General features: G+C 39.6%; 1 long non-coding RNA gene across 4 annotated transcripts in view; it reads right to left on the bottom strand.

Annotated features, from left to right (window-relative positions):
• Positions 1 to 20,317, bottom strand: part of LOC110400508 — a 228,137-nt gene that overhangs the window by 46,585 nt on the left and 161,235 nt on the right. For 2 of the 4 annotated variants that reach the window (XR_002439901.1, XR_002439903.1), the window contains exon 3: positions 1,776 to 1,909. The exons of 1 other annotated variant lie outside the window; for it this stretch is intronic. This is a non-coding gene — a long non-coding RNA (uncharacterized LOC110400508). Of the gene's footprint in view, positions 1 to 1,775; positions 1,910 to 5,499; positions 5,824 to 20,317 lie in introns of those variants that run through there. One more of the 4 variants, XR_002439902.1, reaches the window with a different exon arrangement.

The following is a 20,317-nucleotide window of genomic DNA, read 5'->3' as shown; positions in this document are numbered from 1 at the left end:
AAAAATTGCCTTTTTTCCCCCTTTCTTCTTCCCTGATTTACAAGCAGGATAAAATTCGTAAAAGCCTAAGACCAAAAAAAGATAAAATAGCTGCATTTTAATTTAGACTCTGACAAGTTTTAGCACAGATTGCTTGAATGATTCCTTCTGTTGAACGGCGATGTATGCTGGCCAAGAGTCAGAGTGCCAAACGCAGCCCCATGAGGAGAAGGCTTAAAAACCCTTCCCATGCCTCACTCAAACTTCCAGCTTAATTTTCCCTCACAGTTTTAAGCTCCCTTTTGCAATCCTTATTCCTTACAAGAAGTAAAAGAGACATCATTGTACAACATGCAATGGTGAGGGGAATGGGAAAGTTATAAAGAGAAAACTTCTTCTGTTATACTATTTTAACAACTAGTAAGGTGTAAAGAAACCTAGAACTAAAAATAATAACTGATTTGGGGACACACAGGGCAAAACAACAAGCCTTACCAAATAAACTCCAGAACAGCAAGGTTATTTGAAATTGATTTGCATCACAGAAAGATGAAACTCAAGGTAAGAACATGGATGCTAGAGTACCTTTCGCGAAATCTGGGCAGAACGCCTAGAAAGATTTTTTGGAGTTTGGAATGCAACCCAGCCAAGATGTGAGTGCAATGGGGCCAGCCTGCAGCCTAGGATTGGAAACATTCTGCACTTTCGGAATGAACTTTTGCTAGAAAACTTTCCTGTAAGGGAAAGCACCACCACATTGCAGACTTCCCATGCCATTCACATTAATTCTAAGAGCTGAAGCAATCCATTTTGTAAGAAGATGCAAGAACAAGGTGAGAGTTTTAAGCAAATAGATATCAGCTTGTTTTGATTTATAGATTCCTGGAAGTGTTTCCATTAGACCTGAGTTGTTTTTGATAACCTCTCTGCCTAGAGGCAGTCAACTTCTATTTTTCATTTACTACTCATAGTCCTCTTAGAAACAGTCCATGGATCTAGAAGGAAACAACTACTTTGGATCAAAAAATTACGCAAGCAAATTTAACTAAATTCTATCTTCCAAGGAAGAAAAACAACCCATGGCAAAAGCACAAAAAGGAGGCAGAAAGCAGTAGGAAGTGCATCCTAGAACTGCAATAAAGACTCTGCCAGGGTATTTTACAAAGTGACTCACCAGGACTGAGATTTCACCTTACGTGTATAAAATTGTGCAAAACATGAACCTGTAAAGAACTTCAGAAATGGATGCCACCCCTAAAACAGGATAACTTTAATGATTGCTATGCAAAATATGATTAGCACATAGGATATCATTTTTGCTCAGAAGATATCCCCTGGAGCTCTTTTAAAAAGCTGTCATATATACATGTGTCTTAATCAATACACATTTTTGGGGGGAAAGAATTTGGAAAGAAAGAATGATATGGTAAGCTTTAAATGTAGAAGCATGACGGGGCCATTTTCATATATCTGAAATTTCTGATCTCATGGATCTTATGGACACATCCAGCTGTTTGCAGCTGAGGCACCCTCTCAAACCACCAAAACTAGTTCATCCCTGGAAGTGTTCAAAGCCAGGTTGGATGGGGCTTTAAGCAACCTCATCTAGTGGGAGGTGTCCCTGCCTATAATAAGGGGGGTTGGAACTAGATGATCTTAAAGGTCCCTTCCAACACAAACCATTCCATGATTCTAGTCCCTGCCAGGCCTCAAACTTTGAGTCTCAATAGAACAAAAGCCATCACCAGAACTGCAGAGAACAGCCTCAAAATTGATAGCAGGGAGAATATTCTTACTGAGACTTCAGAGGTTCTGCTCGGTCGGTCATGCACAGGCCAGATTCAGGTGGTGCACCACATCCCCAGGCGTGCTAGTGACATGGCCTGGGGCTTGGAGCAGCTGGAGGCACGCTGTGCCTTGACTTCTCTGCCTGGAAAAGAAGGGTGATGAGAGTACGCACTGAGTTGGCAGGAAAGAAAATTCTAATTCACTCAAGCATGCAGGAAGGACTGCCCATAACTCCTCCCCTTCCAAAAGAAAACCTGATTATTATCATTTTTAAATGCTGACTTAAAAACAACAAGTAACAGTTTTTCCAGATTTTGCCTCTCTTTCGGGCAGCAGATGATTTTTCTGACTGACCACCCTGTCATAACCCTTTCTACTCTAGCTAGTGATCCTTTCATTACTAGGTCATGCACAGTTTTAAATGAAAGACCTTAAAACACATTATATTGAAAGGAAAAAAAAGGTACAGAAATAAAACCACTCTAAAAACAAATCAGTTCAGATAATATTTTTCACACAGCCTTGATTTAGCAAATCACTTATGCATATATCTAATTTTAAATCCCTAAACTATCTTATTGAAGCCAAAGAGATCTTTACTGGCATAAACACTTTGGTAGATTAAGTGCTTTGTTGTGATTTTTATTTATTTTTTAATAACATATTTAGCATCAATATAAAGAAAAAAAGAAAAGCACTCAATTTGTAGCATTTTTCCCCAATGTCACCCACAGAAGAGAAGAAATGCTTTTCATTCTACTGTATGGTCTGGAGATAAATATCCTATCAGGGCTAGCATTTCATATTTCTCAGTCAGTCATGGGGCCACAGCTTTCCACAGTAAATACTATAAGCAAATTGCTTGAGATTCTTTGCAGAGAAACTCAATTTTTGCATATAGTGATCTTGTTCAAAACTGGATCTGTGTTAAAATTATGCAAGACTTGCTGTCAACATCTGCTGGTACTGATCACCTTTGAAAAGCTTGGTTAACATCTTCACTGTCAGCATAGCAAGACCAATTCCTGAGTTTAATATTCACATATACATATTACTGTAATTAAAAGCTAAAAGCTAGAACTGAATACTCCAAAAGCTGCAAGGGATCGCTGGGTTTCTCCACCATTTCTGGAGCTTCGTTACTCTTTGGATGAAAAGGAAACAAAAACGTCCCTTTCAAACTGAATCAATTTGTTCACAGGTCCTGTTCTGTTGGAGCAGTGCGTCAGCAGCTCTTTACACACGCATGAGGAAAGGAGCTTTGGTTCTCTGATTGCATCTTGCAGGTTTGATTTTCCACCCTGTAGCAGCAGTCTTACCCATTGGATTAGACAGAGCAGAGGGCAGGTGTGCATGTCCCAGGTGCTGCTCTCTGGGCAGAGCACTGCCCCTGCACTGAGCCCAGCTGCTCATTTACTGCAGCGCTGCAGCTCATGGCAGTATTGAATTATGCAGTCTAGTTCAATTTGACATTCACTCTCAAGTCCTATCTTCACTTCCATCATTTCTTCACTTCCATCCTAATCAACACTCCTGGAGCTTATATTTATACATTTGATTATCTGCTCCCAAAGGTACCATTATGGCATTCACTGTTCCAGCTTCACTCATCTGACTTCTGCCTATTAGTCACTTTCTCTTGATGCCTTTGCCTCAGAGTCAAATGTGCCTCCCAATATTTGTGCCATCAGTGTATTTCAGCAGGTCTCCCTTGAAAACTGCATGATATTGAGCTAAGAACCACTGAAGCACTTGAGAGCCCTGCTCACTTTTCCCCTCCAGCTCCATCTGATTTGAATTCTTTGATTCAAGGTTTTCATTTTTGCACTCGGCCAGTTACAGAGGATTCCTCTGTCAGGGGAAGCCAGAGAGCCCAAGTCAGCCAACTTCTCTTCTGTGCAGACTGATTTGCGTGGTCTCCTCAGAAAAGAGGAAGCCTCTTTTTCCCTCCTCAAACCGCAACCTCTGAGAGATGATTCCACATGAATAATGCAAGACTATTAAAAACACTGAACTGCCACTTAGGAGGGCAATAGATTTCCCAGAAGGATTGCTTTTCATAGGTGAAAGGGAAAATTGTTTTCCTTCCTGGCTACTGGAAGTACTTGCTTTGCATACACTGTCTAAGCTTATAACAGTTTGGGATACCCTATAAACCCCTTGGTTTATTAATGATAACTGTTGCAGCTGGGCATTGATTTTTAATCTTTCAGTGGTAAAGCTACCAGAAGTTTCAATTAAAATTGATCCATCTTGATTCTGCTTTTCTGCTACTGTTTCTTTCTTTCCCTTCCTCCCCCCCTCCCCCTTGCAGGCAGGAAACAGATATCGCAGCAGTTAATTGTAAAATCTTACTCTGTTAGACAGATCATAGAATGTGGCAATTCAGTCAGTTTTATGGCTCCCTCTTAGGTTACCCACTTCTATCATCCCTTGCTATTTATAGCTGAATTTTTCATGGCAGAAGTTTGAAATTTCAGCAGCAAGCTGTATAGAAACAGATCTGTCTCTGACAGCATGCACCCCTCTCAGCACTGAGATTAAAGATGTTTTGTTACCTAAAATGTGCCTTGGCATTTTCTCAGCAAAAGGAACACGCAAGCAGCTCAAAACTCTACTGCCTGGCAGAGAAAGTGGGATTTGGAGGGTCTATGTCCATTTGATATATCATCTCTTAAACAAGGAGTAATAGTGATCGTGGAGGTGAAGCATGTCACACCACTTCCACCCAGTGCTCTGCATTCGTACCCAAAAAGGACATCAGCCTCCTCATCAAACCTTAATGGTGCAGGAATTTCCCTAACTACAGCAATCTACAGCACATTTTAATTTATTGCATTCAGGGTTATAAACCCATGTTTTACCACTGAAACTAATTGTGTCTGACACTTCCATCACATTAACACACATTAGGCACCACGACCTTTGGATGACTGAGGAAGACCTAATTTAATAATTTAGAGGCAATGTGAGGTCTGAGTAGGTCCCAAAGGGGAGAGAAATGTAGTATGAAAAATGATGCTATTTTGCTAGCAGGGATATTTGCTTACTAAATCTGCCAGATGAACTTTGGCAGCTACTTTACCGTAACTTCTATAGGTCACATGCTGTACGTGAAGCTCTCAGAGTACTCTATATTCTTTCATAATGCTGGGCATGTAATGCCGTGTCACATATCCTCTAGATTCTTTGGGGAACAACATGCTTTGCCCACAAGACTCCAGTCTCACAACAGACATGTTTCATGCAACGGCAGCTAGAATAGCAAACAGGCTCAAGACTGCAATTAAACAAAGGCATCCATAATTCACTTGGAGCTCACACTACAAATTTGACATTTTTAAAGAAATCATTTTGTCAGACATAGCATAATCAAACCTAGCCATCACTTACAGATGACTGATTCTCATCAACTTAAATCAATCTTCATGTGAAAGTAGGTATAATTCAGTATGAACAGGCAAGTTGACAAGAAAGAATGTGGGAACAAAGAAAAGGAACACTGTGTTCCTAAATGGAGGTGTCCAAGGAATATGCGTGGTGTATTCTTACACCATACAAGTATCCTTAGATTGCATTTGCAGGACAGCCCTTCCTTGTTTGTTAATTCTATCAGAAGCTTTTCTTTTCATATCTGAACAATCCTTTTAAAAATCTCATCACAGTACAAGCGTTCCATGCCACTTGCACTCAGCTAACTCAGTTTAGGGCCCGAGGACTGGCTGTCCTTACCTGCTGTATAGGAGGAGGCAGCTCCTCACGCTAACAAGGCAGCTGGGTTGTGCTGCTCCCAGCCGTTTCCATGACTAAAGCTGCTGAGCAGGGTAGTCCAGAGCAGCAGCTCCTGCTCACCACGAGCTGATTTTCACAGCTGTAAGCTGCCAAACAGATACCAAAGAGGCATAATAGAAGCGTGAGTTGTTTTACTTTGTCTGAAAATGATTCTTAACTCTTTTGCTATGTTTTATTTTAAATAGGTAATTAGTAAAATCTAGAGCAAAACAATGCTCTTGTTACACAAACCAAACTCTGCTCACTGTCAGAATCAACCATCTCCTACTCACAGAATGACAGAATGGCTTGGGTTGGAAGGGACCTTGAAGATATCTAGTTCTAACCCCACTGCCACAGGCAGAGTTGCCAAACCCTTATACACAGTAGTAAATAATGAAATAATTAAGAAAGTAAATAGTAATTTAAAAAGCACCAATGGTTAATACAGACATTAGTTATTTAATTTCCAGCTATAATTAGGGAAGGATGGGTAAGATAGAGATAGAGGAGGATCTAGAAAGAAGAGAGATACAATAGACAGGGAAATGGAAAAGAAAATGGATCAATAAAGATGGAACGTGATAGGGCAGCTGCATTGGATACCACAATGTGATACCACCAGTGCAACAACAAAAAAAACCAACCAAATAATGAAAACAGTAAAAACTCTTAGTGCTAAGTGACAACTGTATATGTTTGCAATGTAATTAACTATAGCATAGATATACACACTGCATTGCTGCAATATATTTACATAAACTCCCACTGGCATCGGCAGAACTTAATCTATTTTCTCCTCCTTCAGCAAGTTTAACATTTTTGAGCTGCAGTAAGAAAAACGTGCCTCAAACACCTATCTAAAATGTAAGCATGCAATTCTCAGGCAGTGCAGTGTGCTGTTACTGATGTTATAAGGCCCATTTCACCTGGGATGGGACAGAAGGATTAAAATGCACAAGCAAGTAAAACATAAGGCTATTTTAGCTTCTGATTAAACCTTTATGGACATAATGAATCACAAACATCTTGACAAATACATAGCCTGAGAATGGCAACACGTTGATACAGGATATAATTCACCATGTGGATTGCTGTACAGCAAATATAGCCAGAATAATTTTGTCTTGTTAAAAAGAATTAAGCTTCATTCTAACAAGCATATATTTACTTTTTGTCACAGCTGCAGCATCAAAACTCCTCTAAAGCAATTAGCAAAGTGACAGGAAAGCAGCTAGAGCCACTTTATGAGCACTGGACAGAATTTATAACTGTTATTTTCACACCTTGAGAAGAGTCCTAGTTTTCCAGTTTGCCACTCTACACTCTAACAACTGTGTCATGCTGCTCTCTGCATTGCAAGCAGTTTTGTTTTTGACACAGATTTAGTGTCCTTGGTATTTAGCATACCCTCATGCACAATTTCTGTGCTGGTTGGACTAGAATACCATACAATCTCCTTGTACAGCAACTCTACTCAGCTTTGCTTGCGGTGTTTACTAAAGCAGAAGTGCTAAGAGGTGGTGCCATGAGGTGCCCTGGACAAGCTGCCTGCTGTTCTGCCTCAGCCCAGCATGGGCCTGGATGGGAGTGATGTGTGCACAGGTCGGGGGCTGTTCCATTGCCCCTAAAGATTCACAGGCTGATGGGAAGCTGCTGCTCTTTTGGGAATGCAATCACTAATTAAAATGAATCATAATTTTCCTGTCGTACAAACTTCTGCTGGGAATGCAAATATTGATCAAAGTTAAGCATAAAGATTTCTGTGATATGAACTTCTGCTGTCTTTTCCAGTGCCTCAGTTCTGGTCTTTTCAATGGATATTTCACATGAAGGGGAAAGCCACAGCTGCCACATGTTCCTCTTCTTTGCTAATCCCTCTCAAAGGTGTTTCTTTTGGCTCACTGTTTTCTGATAAAAATATATAATTCTATCAGTCATAAGTCTCAGCCTACTTTGGAAAAGCACGTTAACATGGTAAAATCTAAGTCAATCATGATATTCCCTTTTCATCTGGTTACTCTAGTTGCTTTGCTTTTAATGTGGCACCCAAAATTAACATCCTTTCAAAGTTTCAGTAATATTCCAAAAAAACTTTAACACTTGATGTTAGCTAGCGTACACTACGTGCTATTAAAATATCATTATTACAGAGGGGGCACAGCATCTACCTACTAGTGTTCATTTGGCAGGTTCTGTTTGCTTCCCTGGTGTTTTCACATCTCTTTCCTCTTTTGGTCTCTTCCGCTCCTTGCATGGGACATGCCAAGACCAAGTGTACGGCCTGACTGTGCAGACTGCTCTTTGCTGCACAAGTCCTCCCTGTCCTTGAATACTTGGGAATTAATAAATATGATGATTTTTTTATTCAGCTAAAATTGTGGGGCCTTTTCATATTTTTCACCAGAATCTGTTTACCTCAGGCAGAAAATTATCAATATAAAATCATTATTGTTGGATGGAAAAGTGGAAAAAAATTATAGCCTGAAATTCTTGAAACATACCTCTCTGTCTTGAAGGGAAAAACTCATTTATAATTTAGACAACCAACTGAATAGAATGGCATCCTTCCTTGAAATGATTTTCACATGCTTTAGTGCCTTACTTGCTTTTGATGTGATAACTAAGCTTAAAAGTGCTGACTATCCACCTAGAAAACAATGAGAGAAACTTTGGTCCTGCATATCTTATGTGGAACAAACTGGAGAGAAGAGAAAAAGGAATGTCACATTTGGGACCATTTTGTGTATTGCCCATAGCAGACAAAGAAAATATCTCAAGAAATTTTTTTCACATAAAATTGTGCAACATGAATTCCAGTTAGCAATTTACAGTCTGCAGCTACATTCACCAAACAGTAATTAACTGCCCTCTAAAAATGCTGACATCATGCATTTAGGGCAGGGAGGAGGTAGGAAGAACGAAGAATTAGAAACTTTGGAGACCACGCAATTTCCGTACGTTTATCATTTTGGATCATTGCTTGAGATTTCATAATGGTAAAAATAAACCAGAAGCAATACTGTCCTGCACTACTAAGCTGTTCTTAAGGTGGAAAGACACTCTATTAGCCAGCAGAAATTTATGAGAAGCTACATCAAAAGAAGCCAATATCACAATGTTTTCCCTCCATATCCCTCATAAACACTCGTGCCTTTTGGGATTCTTAGCGAGACAGCCTCTGTGAGACACTGTGCACCTCAAGTGTATCAGGTGTTCTCAGAAATTCCTCCTTGTCGACATGCACAAACACATAATCGCTCCTTTCTTTGCCATCTGTGAATGTGGGACAGGAATTCCTGATGTACCTTCCCCCAGAGATTGTAGCTAGTAACAGCATCAGATGAGACGTGCATTGTCGACGGTTTACGGGCGTTAGGCCTGATTCCGTGACAAAGGGGACGGGGGACCCAAGGGCCCACGTCCCGGGAAAAGGGGAAAGGGGAAAAGGGTAGGGAGATGGCCCTGAGAGCAAAGAACAGCGGTAACAATCTGAGGAGAAACAAACTAATTTACTAAATAAAATATCGGAATGCAAAACAACACACTATAATACAATATAATTACAATTTAAGCTGATAAATCCAATACAGAGAGAGAGAATGTCCCAAAGTCAAGGTAGGCCTTACTCTACTACCGACGATAAGACGGCTGGAGAGCGAGGTGCTGCCAAGACGAGAGACGGCGGAAAAAGGGGCGAGGTCTCGTGATCTGCAAGTTTTTATACTGCGAGCTTTTATCTTTTCCCTCCGGCTGGAAAATGGTAACAGAGGAGCAAAGTGCCGTGGGGACTGTAGTAGTCCTTCTCTTCTGAGAACCAGGTACATTCACTACATGATGTTATGATGTGGAATACCAATAACCGAAAATCATAAAACCATGACATGCATCAAGTGTGGTTCCTAACATCCACATGCACTGTTGAAAGACAAAATTTTGGTCTTTCTCCTTTTTAGCCTTTCATATCATAGAATCATAGAATGGCCTGGGTTGAAAAGGACCTCAAAGATCATCAAGTTTCAACCCCCCTGCTGAGTGCAGGGTCGCCAACCAGGCTGCCCAGAGCCACGTCCAGCCTGGCCTTGAATATCTCCAGGGACGGGACATCCACAGACCCCTGGGCTACCTGTTCCAGTGTGTCACCACTCTCTGTGTGAAAAATTTCCTCCTAATATCTAACCTACATCTCCCCTGTCTCATCAGCGATACAGAAGTCTTACGCTGTTTGCAGTGCTGCTTTCACGCAAATGGATTATGCAAAAATATTCTTCACAGACCAACTCCATAAAGGCAAAAAATCATTGTGAATAAGTGATATTTTTCTACAGGATTTTATGTAACAGAGTTATTGTGCTTCACAGACCAACCAACTTACTACCTTATTGAATACAATTCAATATTTCAACTCAATTTCAACAATAACACTTTGAACCAGAATCTGTATACTCTTTTCCAACATGAAGACAGAAGACGAGGAGAAACAAGAGTCTTCAATATTATCCTCCAAGGAATATTTGAAAAAATGCCAAAATAAATTGTCTTTCAATGCCGTCTTTACCTTTACTCTTAGCAGCAGAAAATCCAACACTCGTCTTACTGTTCAGAACCACAAACAGTAGTTCGCTTCATTTGTTATCAAATCCTGAGGTTGTATGCATGTTCCTTAAAAAAATGATCAGTCATTCATGAGAAAACCTTAGCCTCCTTAAAAAAAAAAATTAAAAATACTATATATTATAGCTGCAGAAAAAATCCTGAAAATGTGAAACTCATGATTCAAAACCAAAATGCAAAATAAAAATGAAGTTTAGATTAGTTTTCTCAACAGCTAGCTTTCTGGGCTTACCTAATCAGATTTCGGTTTTATTTGTTGAAAACAATTCTATTGACTTACCAAACTTCTTCACAGCACATGGAAAATAACAATTAAGAATGAAAGGTATTTTTCAAAGATAAAGACCATATATCTACTCTGCTAAAAAAACGTTGTTTCTTCACAGTCTTCAAATGCATCTTTTCACATCAACAGCGGTTCCTATACATACGTATTTCTATTTCTTTTGAATGTCAGGCACTGGTACACAGTGGTCTTTTGACATGGATGGCAATGAGAGTTCTTCACTGACTATTTGTCTTTGACACTGGAGAGTTGGACACACAGTATAACATAATAGACATAAAATATCCTCCCAAAACTTTTGTCACAAAAATGCTCCATTTTCCAAATTAATTTTTATAAAGCAAAAATGTAAATACAGTTCTCCTGCAACATAGAAATTTTGACTTTTCTTTCCCCACAGGGTCTGTTATAAAAATTTACATAAAAGTAAATATTTTCCTTTCCCTCCCCATCTTGAAAAATGCCTCAGAAAGAAAAAAGTGTTATGCCTGCTCTTCTTGGGAATCAGGAATAAAGAACTATTCGTCACACAGTAAGTATATGCCCTTGTTGTTCCTTAATTTCTGCAGTAACAGGGTTAGGTCATATGTATGTAAAAACCATGAATTCTTCTCGTCTTGGGACGGACTTCTTCAAAGTTACAAACAAAAACTTGAGGCTAAAGAAACGACCTTCCCTACAACAGAAATTCCATGAGGTTGCCTGATCAGTATTCCACAGCCCTTTATTAAACACAACATCAGCGCTCATCAAATCTGTGATCATTATTAAGAACAGAAAGACTGTACTGAGACATCTTAACCCTACTAAAGGACAGAAAAGCCAACAGCTACACTAGAACCAGCAGAGACCGTTCCACCAAGCAGAGATGTACATTAAAACCAGGGCTCCAAAGAGATAAAAATGTTAAACTCTAGAAGTACCTCTGTGGGTCAGAACGAATGAAGCCCACTCACACTTGAATGGTGCTGAGACTGTTGCCTACAAAGAACCTTTTTACTGCAAAATACATAGCAAGACAAAAGAGGAAAAACCAAGACTATGAGGGTTTTGCTAAATTTAGAAGGCTTTTATAGAATTAACTGGAGATGTATGAAGTTCAGCAGCATGAGGCAGAGTTGAGGCTTACCACATCTGGAAAAGGCTGCCTGAGGAAGCATGGCCAGTTTTATGGGGTCCAAAGGCTGTAGCCCTTTCTCTTGAGTGGTGTTTCTGTTGATACCATACAATGCCAGGGTATTATTGGTGGCAAGTTTCTGAGCTGCTTGCACCACTTCTTATCAGATATGGTCACAAAGAAAACATCTCTGGTTATCACTCAACTGATAATGCTTTGCATAAATATGCAGTCACGTAAATCACAAACAAAAAAAATCCTTTTTTTAAATGACTAAGCAACATAGCATGAAGGTGCATGAAGTACATTGTCAAGGAAATGCGGTATGCTCAAATCAGCAGAGCCGTAACTGCAGATGCAATTCACTGTTAGTGCAGGATAAAATTTAGATTCCATGCCTGAAATTCTAGAATCCACTGGTCACTAACTCCTTCTCCTTTCTTACAGTCCCCCTCAGACTTTCCCCCTTTATTTCTGCTTCTGATATTTTTGATTTGATATGCAGAAGAGTTCCATGGACTCACTTAAAAAAGATTATTCTTTCTTCTTCACCATTACTGTATTTCGGGTATGTTTCTAAGATACTGTTTCTAAGCATTCCATTCACTTATCAACATTTCAGCAAGAGAAATGAAAGGAAAAAAAAGGTAGAGGAGGAAATTACTTCCTTTCAGCAGAGATTTGACATGACTCATGAAGGCAGGTGAAGGTTGTGCCACGCTGGAGAAACTGAGGGGCAAAGGGACGTGGGCCATGCTAGCACCAGGCAAGCAAGATCTAGAAGAGTGTTTTCTTTTTTTTTTCCAAGGCTTTGCTGCAGCACTGCTGTTACTGTGAATGCGCTGCTGTCATGGACATACTCATACCACCCCATATATCCTTGGTAGCCATAGAAGCCTGAAGCGCATGACAACTTTCTGAATGTTTGTTCAGTTTCTTAAGTGGGTTTTTATCGCCAACAACATGCCTGAACTTTTGCCTCTCCCCAGCCAAACCAGCTCAAATCTGGATTCCTTGCGCTTCAGTCACCACGGTCTGGACGAGCCCTTGGAAGTCCCACTGAGCAGAGCATGTGGAACACATCAGGGCTCTTTGTCAAGTCACATACTTCTGCTCCCATAAGCAGCTTCTTTGGCTGGAGGTACGTCCTCGAAGCGTAATTATTTCCAGTGAAATAAATCTACTAAAAAGACCTACAAATTAAAAGAAAAGCTTGGTGTTCACATCAAACCAAGTAACTTCATTGACCTTCCAGAAGGAGGTGAGGGAGACAGAGAGTGACATCTACACATCCCAGAAACATGAAAAATGCTCCAACATAAGAGCTAACTGGAAGTTTTTCAGATGAATCTTTTTTTTTTTTTTTTTTTTTTAAATCAGAATGTGTCAGTTTGTTGAAATCTTAAGCTTTTTATGAGAAACCATCAATTCTGGCAAAAAAAGTTAATGGCAGAAATTTCTCATGCCCCAGCTCCTGGGAACTTGCACAGAGGTTTACTGAGCTGCTTCCATGTTCCAAGTAGTTCTGTAGCTGCAACTGCTAGAAATGCAAAGAACTTCACTAAGAAACACAGTTTTTTTCCTGGGAAAGCAGTAGATGTGTGTGATATACTGAAGGCACCTGGAAGCACACTGTCTTCTTTTGATACTGAACTGTTCTACTTACAACAGTTTGAAATACTTGAAGCAAAAAACATTTTCTTTCTATATTTTCTCATATCATTTGAACACTTTAATTTCTACCATGGAATTTAACGGTTCAACAGGGCTAATCACAGTCCAAAATAATGAAATGCCAAAGGCTTCACTGGTCTTAAAAAATCCTCATTTAAAATTACATTGAACGCAACAAAACACATAAGCTCTTCACGATCTGACTTGCTCAATGCAAGTGCTATGGAGAGACTGCAAAACAAATCAGTAAGAACAATTCACATTTTGCAGCACCAAGAAATCAAAAGCACCACCAAAATAGCTGTAACCATGATATCTGGCTGCAAGATATCGCTACCAATGGATATACTTAGTGCCTGCGCTGAAAAGGATGTCATTTACCTGTCTCTGTACTAATTTCAAGGAAGAAATTTGCAAAGACAGATCCTAAAGATCCTTTCTGATCTGGGGAAGGTCAGCACTGTTTATTTAAAGTTCCGAGTTTCTTTGTATTGGCATAAAAAGTGCTGTTGGGCTTGAAGTAGTTTAAGCAAATCTCATTTCAAGGCAGAATCCAGGCTTAAATTATTAGAAATTCTCATGAGAAGTGCTTTTATGAGATAAACAGCCTTTTGAAATGTTTTTCAGCTGGAATACACACCCCATCGTTCCACATATGTGGCTTTGTTTGTTTTGGTGCTACATACAATGCAAGTTTCCCAGAGTCTACTTCCTGAAGTAATCAGGAATGTTGGCAGCCCAACATAGCAGACAGCAGTCACTCTCATCTCCCCTCTTCCAAACCCACCAAGAAATCAAACATCTCCACCAAATGATGTGGTATATAAGTTAGTTTTTAAGACCATGAGCTGTTCCTGCATCTGATACTTTAATGGAAAATTGTGAAAACCTGCTTTTACTATACCCTGCTTTTAGTGTTTTACCCGGCAAATACCTGTGAATTACCACAATAGTTGAAAAACTATGAAACCTATAGATGAAGATGAAAGCAGTATCCTCAAGAGAGGAAAACTTCTTCATCAGAGCATGCCTGTGTGCAAGTAAATGTGCAAGAGACCCTCCCTGAGGGAAAGTGGATGCTCTTCTGTGAGGATCAAGTTTACTTCTGGGATGCTCAGTTCTTAGAGGCAAGTCCTAAGGCTGCTCTGCTGGCTTTTACGGACTCATATCTTTTCCTGTTCCATGGTCTATAAAGGAGCTCTAACCACAGACATTTAAAAATCTATAGAGGTTTTACAGTGATCGCACGAATTCACTACCATCCATGCCAAACACTGCTACACAGTCATTTCATGATATGGCCCAAGCCAGTGAGCAGCCAGCCTGCGGTACCAGAGCCATCACAAAAATCCTGAGAAAAAAGGGGCTAACCCACATCAGACTGCAGAAGAAGGATGTGTGGGGGACATGTTACATGTTAATTCAGATAAAGGTAATGTGAGCTAAGGCAGACTCGGCTGTGGCTTTTACTTCAGAACATTATCAGTTCTCTATCTGCTTTAAGGAAACCTGAAGGAAGAAAAAGGAAAATGAGCTCAGTTTTGAAAAGGGAAAAAGGAATGCAAAAACGTTATTTAAAATCTGCATTACTGTCAGCTACCCACTGAGGGAACAATTCCAAGAGTTGTCTGTTTAGTATCGACATAACTATTAAAATACGCATTGTTCTTTTCATACACAGCATGCTTTCTTTTGTACTTTTCTTCATGAGTCACCAAGATCATTTTTAATCACATAAGCAAGAATTTTAAATTCATAAGGGCTGTATTCCTCTAATGTTAATGCAAGACAGTCTCCATTCTTTTATCATAGTATGTAGCTGCTTACCTATGAGCAGCTAATTAGTAATCAATGTACTGACTATTTTAATCTGTCCCATCACTGCCTTGCACTGCACTCCTCATCCCCTAGATCAGCTGATCATGGATCTCAAACGAGGAATCAGAGCAGCAAGACTTAATCCATCTGTATATCCAGTAAAGCTAGAAATGTTATTAGTGTAATAATAGGCAGAAATGAAAATGTTCAGAAATGACTACATTATAGCCACTCACTTGCAGAAAGTCCATTTACTCAAACAGAACTGAAAAAAGGATTATAGTCTTCAATGGGCAAAATTTACATTTTCACCAGTTAATCAGTTTGCCAAAAAAAAAAAAAAAAAGGTTTTAACATTCTTAAAATTTTGATCATTTACCAGATAAAGGATTTTCCTAACATGTATTCACACAAAACCAATCAATTAAACTTTTAAATAAAATCCAATTTTCTGCGGTTTGATTGATTGAAACTATGAAATGCTTAAGAATACACTCAGCAGGATGGTGGGCAAAAAAAAAAAGACAATATTTACTGCAGCATTTAGCATAATAAAAACAAGTCTTCTTACCCTTCTGTATCTATAGCGAGTGCTGGGTGTCCTAATACAAACGACGCACTACAAACAAACACCTTCATCTCCAAGTGAGGTTTGTCAGTATGCACCAACTCATTACCCAGTAAATCTGGCAAGATCAGAATGCATTACCAAATTGCAGTCCATTGCAAGCCCGGTAGCTGAAGGTATACTTGGAGATTTGCTTTATTCTGATATATCCTGGTCATGGGATAGAAAGGAGGCAAACGAAGGGAGGTTAGAGAATGATCTTTGAATTCAGTAATAAGGCTCCTGGTCTCTTACATGCACACCATCCAAGCTGTCTTTAGTTCCACTGACAGAAGAGGTTGCTGTATAGCAAAGATGTAACAAATATTAGCTACAAATCTTTTAACCTAAAGAGAGTGGTATGTTCAGTTTGTGAAGAATCAGTAACACATTCATGCAAGATCAGGTACAGGGCGATACAGTGCACAATGGTGATAGTAATCAGTACAACCAGATTACACTGGATGGGTTCGCCCATCGCACGTGTCCACTAACACTTTGTATTGAACACCGTTATTACTGCTTTTCGCACAGCGCAGTCATCAGCAGGTGGGTCTGCAAGTGACAGAGCACATCGAGAGCAAGCCAGGAGTTCAAGCTGGGGATGCGTCCACCTACAGCCCTGCTCAGGCAAGGACCAAGGGCACACAGGCGGAGTTAAATAAGGCTCTGGACCCCAAGTGAGACAAGGCTCCTCAGCCAGCTCTTCCTCATGACTTAGCAGTTTCACAGCATTATGCGGGTACAGCCACTGCAGCTGACACTGAATGGGGGTGGCTCAGCCCCTGCAGAGCCCACAGGTCCCCAGCAGAACAGGTGCAGCACCACGTGGGGCTCACAGCAACACTGAGAGAAGAAACCGGTTATAACAAGAACAACAAAAGCCTGCCTATTTTTTGTTATCAGTTAAAAGAGTGATAGCTTACCCCCAGAAATGGAGTTTGGGAAGCTATGTATTAGGTGAGAGGAAAGAACTGAAGAACTATAGGGCATGTAAGGACACATAAGCTTCTAGAGAAATGGACTAGGCTGACAGAAGGAGATTAAGCGGTGGAACTCACTTCCAACAAATGCCTTAAAAACAGGCATAGGAACAAACCAACTAGGGATCAGTGCAGGACGACCCTGCTTGTCAAGTCAGGCCCGGAGTGAGTTTCCCTCGCTGTGGGAACTCAGGGAGCACTGGAATGCTGTCTTGCCTAGAGGTTGATTTAAAAGTGTGCTGTGCAAGAGAGCTCTTTCCATCTCTTCCATCTATATTTATCAGATGTGGTAATGAAGAGCGAATGCCTGAAGCATTTAGTGTTTCCTGGTGACAATACTGACCAGGCAGTAATATCACGTAATTAAATGAAAAATCACCACATTACTTCCCCAAATAGGAAGGGATGAAAGGTAAAATGTTGACTTGGACAGGCTTAAAAGTTGGCGAGTGAAGATGAATGGATGAGACCAGAATAGAATATGTTCTCTGCTCCATTAAATCACTCTGACGGTTATTTAAAGTTAAAATATTCAAATGCCAGTTGGAAGTCATGGTAATATCTTGACTTCAGTACCAGCTACTGATGAAATTTCAGGAATATTGCACCATTTAGAAAGACTGCAAGATCTAACAATCAAAATAGACAAAGCATCAATTCTGATCACCTCAGAAGCCCCTAATGTTATCTTGTGCGGGGAGATCTGATCGTTGGTCTAGAAAGAATGGCCCAACACAGAACAGAGTATTTCTTTCAGAATTGTGTTAGCTAGAGAGGAACAGAACAATGAATTAATGAACAGAATAAACCTTAAAATGTCATGAAAATGCATAACCACAAAAAGAAATGAACCAAAACCACCACCACCACAAAACACCCTAGCTTCATGCAGCTTTGTATTTATTGTTTGTTAGCTCCTCATTATACTTTTTAGTAAAAGTTAATAGACACATTCATACATATTTATACATTTTTCTCTTTGCAAATACCAGCTTAATATTGGAGCAGAAATCCAAATTGGATTTTCATTTCCTTCAGCATAAAGAGCAGGAATAAAGCTTTTGAAAATCAAAGTTTTGGCTCTACAGCAGAACTGCCATTAGTGTCTACCATGCTGCTCCCACAGCCTTCTGTTTTGCTGGCATTAAGTTCCCAGAGCATTACTGACTCTGTTATTTGAAACCATCACAGTGCTCACAGCTTCAATACGAAGCAGACTTCATATTGAAATTTTCTCAATAGCATAACGGTAAATCACAACAACCAAGGCCACCCTACCTCACCTTGCTCAAGGTCTGTTTATGCAGAGCTGACATGCATTCATTTTTAATGAACATCAGAGTGTGCAGCAGAAGACTGAGAGGCCGATTACCTGAGCAGACTTCACAGATTTTCAGGAAGATTCTCCTCTTTTCAAGGTGCAACTTTTGTACAACAATACTGGCAACTCATGCTAACAACATTTTCTATCTTTCATTAAGCCAAGAAAAGTCTTTTATTTTTTTTCTTTTTTGCCACAGCTCCCACAACAATTCTCAATAGTAACAAAAATTGAAGTCATCAGTAGTTGTCTCATCTTTTGTTTTCAGTAACTCTGAAAACATATTCCGCATATTTTATTGCAACCTTACAATCAAATACGTTCATTCTTCATTTTAAGGAGGCAATACACATTGAAAATATTTTCTTTCCACACTTGGATTAAAAAGATACAGAAACAATATTACACCTGTCCTGCAGACTAATTGGTCTATATTTCAGTACAACTGTACAATTTTTTGCTCTTGCCCTTATCTTTGGGCTCAGCTTCTCTATTAGCAGATTAGCGTGGTTTAAGATTTGTATTGCAGAAGAGATAATCCAAATAACATACAGAAATCTGGATAATTAATGAATTCTCCTTAATACACAGGCTGTTAATATGCAGAATAACACTGGTATTTCACTTACTAACAGTGCTCCAAGAGGTAATATGACACAAGACCAGTACAACAACACAAATCCTTCTTGCTGTTAATCATCCAAGTTTCTAATGTCTTACCATTTTCATGCTGGTAGCTCAGTTGTACAGGGAGATCAGCTGCAGGCAACTATCATTCTCAGTCATCCCAGATATTTTCCTACTGCTACAAATGTGTCTAAAAGTCTTCAAAAAATACCATAGACGACTCTTCTTAAAATATTCCAGTATCTCATTGACTTAATGCTTTAAATCATTTGAGCAGCAAAGCCGCAACACTCTATAACAGAAAACAAATTCTGCAGACAGTTCATGCCTGACCTGTCTACTGTTTGAAGTTTTCAGTACAGAGACAAAACTAATAGCTTTATCAGTTATCTCCACTGGAGAAGTTTTCTCTTCTGGTTTTAACCTGAGTTCAGGCCTAAAACTAGCACTCTGCAAAAGAACTCCTAAAACAGGAAAGGGCATAGCAACCCTTGTTCCTCTTGCAGCCTGGGTGCAGTTCAATTTCTAGTTAAAGCCAGCGTCTGTAAGCAGGACTCTACATAGCAATATACAGGGGACTTCCAAAGATTTGCTGAATACTGCGCCACAAACTGCAAAGCGCAGTCTTGCTAAATTGATTAGCTTCCATCTCAAAGGTGAACATCATAAATAAGACAATATAGGAAGCATGCTATTGTTGCAATGGCATATTTTTTCTTGAAAAAAAAGATATCATTAGATTTCCAATACCAAAAAGCTTATATCTTTTATGAAGTAGAACATATTAATAAAAAAGAAGCATCTCTCCCATCTAATCAAAGGGGAATTACTCAAAGCCCGGCATAGTATCATAGCAGGATTATTTTCTCCCGAGATTATCTTTTTCATTCGTGTGGCACAGGAACTTCAAAGTACTCCATTTCTTTTTGGAACATCACCCACCCTGCAACATATTTTCCTGTAACCTGCTTCATGCCCTCAAATTAAGGAGTCAGAATGAGTACTTCGTATAAAGCATCATAAAGTATGCTCCTCACTCATTTTTTCTGGTTAAACTCCATGATGTCTGACTGTAGCATGACTCATACACAGCATTCTGCAGCCTGTGCTGCTGCTAAGACCATTATTTAGGTACAATTCATCTCTCTAGCTTTGGTTGAGACTGTGCTAAGAACAGGGAATTGAGTTCTTCTCTGCCGTTAGATGCTAGTAACACACAAGCCAATGGCCCAAATAGCCTTAAATGCAAAGGAAACACTTTAGATTTTTTTCCCCAAAACACAGTAGATTAGGAATGGAAATGTTCAACTGTTACAGGATTACTGTCTTAAGGGTGGAGTGATATTGACTAAATAATCCTTCAGATTACTGAATTCTGAGCTCCTCCTTCTCCAAGTGTTAGATTTTAAGACTGCGGAGCAAATTGTTTCCCATAGACTCCACTTTAATACAGGAAATTGAATTGCCTTTAGCGATTAAGGCATTAGAAATCTGAATGGAAAGATTCTCGTAATGCCAAATAAATGGCATAATTAACACTGCAGAGGCAAAAAATAACTAAAAGAGACTGATCAGCAGCTGGAAAGCAAAAGTCTTTATGAATCAGCTATTGTTTATTAATACTAATGGTGGATCACAAACGGTTTTGACGCCTACAAATGTTTGTGGTTTACTCCCATTGCATGGTGAGGGAAAAAAACCAAACAACCTAACATGATATAAAAATCCTCTG

This window comes from Numida meleagris, chromosome 5 (genome assembly GCF_002078875.1).
Source record: "Numida meleagris isolate 19003 breed g44 Domestic line chromosome 5, NumMel1.0, whole genome shotgun sequence".
NCBI classification, from domain to species: Eukaryota; Metazoa; Chordata; class Aves; order Galliformes; family Numididae; genus Numida; species Numida meleagris.
Note: the sequence above shows the minus strand (reverse complement) of the source record. Positions and strands in the feature narration are given on the sequence as shown.